Raw genomic sequence first — 4,687 nt, 5'->3', positions numbered from 1 at the left:
AAAAAAAAAAAAAAAAATATTCTAGGGAACCATGAGCTTTGCATATTTGATCAATCACATATGCATTTCCTGTGCAGCGTTATTCCAATAAGTCTATTTTCTACTGGGTCTCTGACGGTTTAAAATAATAAATGTTTGCTCAGCAGCAGCTGGTCCCAGATCATTATCCTATCAGGAACATATTTTATTTATTTATTCATCTTCATGTTTAAGACTTACAAGTTTTACTTTCTTATTCTAATCACAACTGTTTATCTGGAAACAAGTCTTGCGCTCTTTCAAATCGTTACTGATAAATTAAAGGTCAGTCGTTTGAATAATGCAGGTGTTACTTAAGGTTTGATCCTGAAAGGCATCTACGCTCAATGCACACTGGCTTCCCTGGTAGCGAAGGGAACTCTGAACCTCTCATGAGACTCTCTGCATCTTGCGGGATGGGTTCCTCATTTATTGAAAATCATTCTAATTTCTTGCATTGGCATAGGGCTAAGAGTCCTTTCATTGAGTTCACTGTGTGCTGGTTTGAGCTTTGCAATTCAGCCGGCCGGATAATTGCAAGATTTCACTATGCTTTGAACTAAATGAAATGAAAGACGCAACTGGAAGATGGTGGTCCTACCAATTTTCTTCCCATCAAAAGGAAAGCAACGGCATAAGCAAGAGATGGATATATGTATCAATCTAACTGAACCATCATGACTTAACAGCAGGTGAAATAGTGGGGAAAGCATCCATAAAACAAATTAGGACAATTACTATTGTTATCATTTATGGAAAAACATTCAGATGCTTCTATGTGCAAATCAACGTAATCTGAGGGGGGTGGAGGGAGATGAGCCAGTGCTCCAAAAACCAAAGCCTGACACTGTATTTGGAAAGACACATGGCCTTGTATGAGAATCAAATAACCAAAATAAATGACTAAGTTACTGAGCTTAATTTATTGTGGTCAGAGCTCACCAGGTTTATAAAGAAGATAGCAACCTCACAGCCAACAGGGACTTGTATTTAAAATGCAAATTTGAAATGAGAAATGAAAAACAAACCATTTTATGCTTTTTCTCCCTTGCTATTGCCATCTTCTTCATCTTGGCTTCAAGCCAGCACACTGTTCCACATGGCTGGATGCCTGTAAATATCCAGGATTTTCTGTCTAATTGGACTTCTAGGCCATTTTCACTATCACAACTATGTTCCTTTTTTGCTATTGTATGTTATTCTCATGATAGTGCATTATTTCTGGATGCATATAGAAGCGCATTGGACAGTAGTGTAATTTTCACGTCTTTGATATATGGAACATTATAACAGAATTCAATTCATAGCCTATAAATAATTAACTGGTTAAATACATGAAAGCTACGTATTAAAAGAGGAGTTGTGCTGCACAGCTTTAACATGTGTATCACATGGTGTACAGTCATCATTTACATATAAAGAAAACTACACATCTCTTTGATTTTGTAAAAATTCATAAGCAATTACTAAAGTGTCTATTAACCTTAAAGCTATGTATTAATATAGGGGCAGCCAACCTGTAGCTGTGTGTATGGCACATGGCAGATCAGGGAAAGAACAGGCAGCACAGCATGAGATAGGGCAAGAGCACAGCAGCAAACTGGGTGGGAGCACAGGACAAGAAGCAGAAAGCAGAGCAGCAGACCAAACAGAGGAAAGGAATCGGAGTGGCACTCAGGGGAGGCTGCAGGGCTAACTTGTGACACTCGCTGAAAAATGTGGCCTTCCCCCCACCCCATATTAATAGAATTCCAATATCAAATCACTCATGATATAATTTGTACACATACACAATTCATGCCATTAAAACATAGGAAGATTAACAACAGACTGAAAATAGCACAGTATTTTACTTGAGAGAAAATGTTTTACTTTTAAAAAGAAAGCTAAGAAAAAGTGTTACTGTACATTACTCTTGTAGTACCCCCTTTAGGAAGTCTGAGCTGTTTAGTGACACACTTACTGTTAAAGAAATCAGCCATAGCAGCAATGCACATATGCAAGTCAGCCTTGCCTATACTGAATAAACATGATAATTTGGGCCTGTCCATGGCCATATGCTGTTTTTGGGGGTTTTGTGCTTCCCACGCCATTGTTGTATAAAAAGCACAAGTCGTAATAGCAATATTTTAGGAAGACTGAACACATGGAGGGACCCTATTTTGCATCTCCCTGCTTGTAAAAGGCATTAGAAGTTACATCCATAAATGGGCATCGAATTTACAAAGTCTACTTTTGGTTGCCTGGCTTACTGGATACCACCCACAGCATGGGGGAGGAAAGCCATGTAACTATAATGCATGGGAGTGACTGGTTGCCTCAGAATGGGTTGCACAGCAGCCAGCAGGCTGAGCAGGGACCCACCTCAACTAGCCAGTAGTAAATGTTGGAGAGAGGGAGGTAGCCTAAATCTGACCCACTCTCCAGAGCATAGTAACCCAAATCTAAGGTTCATTGGCCCCTTCTCTGGGGCATTAGCAATCCTACTTGTGCCTTAAAAATGCAATGGTCAGAGTTAAGGAGAACCATCCCTCGTGTCTAACAGCTCAGTGTTTAGACCAGGGTTGTCTAACTGGCAGCCTCTGGGCAGCATGTGGCCCGTGGGAGGTTCACCTCCAGCCTCCAAGTTTCCAGTCTGGGTACTACCTCTACCATTGCTCTCCAGCAGCTGCCACCACTGAAGTCTCCAGGCTCTCTGTCTCCTTCAGCTTCCACAGGTCAGGAGAACCCGAGAGCACTGGTGTTGCTCAGCAGGGCTTGCTCATGGCAAAGTGTCGGGGTAGGGAGTTTGCGTGGCACGGTCTGAGGCCCAGCCACCCAGAAACTGGACAGCTCTAATTTAGACCCCTTCCCTAGGTTGTGGGAAGTCTGGATTCAGTGCTCCAAGTCTAACAGGACTGGGATGGGATGGGTTTTAAAAGAAAGTGGTTACTCTGAATTGTGACACTCACTGCAGCAAGCACTTGCACTGTTCTCCAAGGTGGAAATGCGATTCCATCAGAGATTCTGTGTCCGTGTAGATGTCGGAGCACAACTGTCTTTTCCAAATGACACCAATCACATTTATTTCCACCACCGGGCTTTTGGCTTTCCAGTCTCTCCCTAGTACATATATTGGTAAATTCATTCTCATCTTACACGGTTCTTCAGCATGGAGTTCAAAAGTTCAAGGCGCTAAATTCTCAGAACTACCATTTGCATCACGTGTCAAAGCGCACACAGTTATTTTCCAAGTGACTTGTCAAGTCTCCTTTTCTTTTCCTTCCTGTCAATCATAACTCATCCTTGAACAAGGGCTATGGAAAACTGGGAGCCGTAAGGCATTGATGGCACCACGTTGCTTTGCATTTTCCTGCCAGGTCTTTTCTTTTTTTAAACTCTACCGGCATTATACGCTCAGCTCCCCAGCACCATCTGCTACTAAGTTTCCCCACTGAACCATTTCCTAGGCATATTGTACAAGGTTCTCTAACAATACTGAAATTCTTTTCTTGCAGATCCTCAGCTTTAGTTTTCTTATTCTGAGCAGTGCCAAGACCCAAGTCGCAATGGCTTGACTTTGAGCCATACTTTCTTAATTTGCCTTATGTTCTGCAGCTAGTGTCTTGGGGAGAAAGTTCATGCTGTGTACAGTAATAGTGGTATACCACTGTAATACCAATATTACTGTGATGTCAAAGCTTCAGGTGGGAGAAGGGTTCACCGTGGGCTACACAAAAGAGTAAATAAAATAAGAATCAGACTCTGTCCTTAAAAATGTTACACTCTGTAGAGACAGAAGGGGGGTAATCTAAAACTGGGAGAAGAAGCAGACTCATGGAGGAAGAGCAATTTGCCTTAGTGAGTGGTAGGAACACAATGCTCTGTTGAAATTACCTACATATTTGAATTACATTCTCTTTAAAAATGAAGCTCAATGAATGCTTTAACCATTTCTTACTTCTTTTGGTTTATGAACCTCACAATGTCCAAACCTGAGCGAGACAAACTTGTGTGTTTAGCCAGTTGTTAGGAAGTCATCATTTGATTGGTCACATTAAAAGGCGTTTGCCGAGTAACCAGGAATCAGGTTAGATTTTCTTGGGAGTACATCCTTTTACAAGTCTTTGTGAGATTGGTTTCACAACTAGGTCAAGGACAATATTTTCAAATTGTTGCGCCAACTTCAGGGGAGCATCCTTCTCAGATAAACATTAAAATATATGATGTTGTACCTGTGCTGAGCAGATAGCATAGATGGAGTTTTTACATGCAGAAGATGAGTATAAAAGAGCATAACTTGATTGAAGTGTATGGGTTGGTTTGTTTTTACTGTGCTAAGAACAGCTCAGAAGTATTCTAGATATGCTTCTTTGTTATTAACAGAGCATACGTTAATATTTCAGTTTTGTAGACCCAAGTCAGAAAATGTGAGAGAAGATGACTTACAAAAGGTCAAGAAGCTTGAAGCTGATGCGTCAATCTAGTGAAAATACAGATTCACAATGAGGGCATAATAATAATGACAGTGTGGTAAGGGAAGATCATCTCAGAGAGCTTTTTGAGGACACTGGGAGGTTACACAAGTACCGAGGGAAACTAGAGCAGACATAGTTATGGAGGTAAGACTCTCCTCTCAGAAATGGTTTTGGGTGGAAAGACAAAAAAAAAAAAAAATGGACAGATACTG

The sequence above is a fragment of the Gavialis gangeticus genome, unplaced genomic scaffold (assembly GCF_001723915.1).
Source record: "Gavialis gangeticus isolate Ggan-Ray unplaced genomic scaffold, GavGan_comp1, whole genome shotgun sequence".
Classification (NCBI taxonomy): Eukaryota; Metazoa; Chordata; order Crocodylia; family Gavialidae; genus Gavialis; species Gavialis gangeticus.
The sequence above is the reverse complement of the archived record's forward strand: the minus strand, read 5'-3'. Positions refer to the sequence as shown.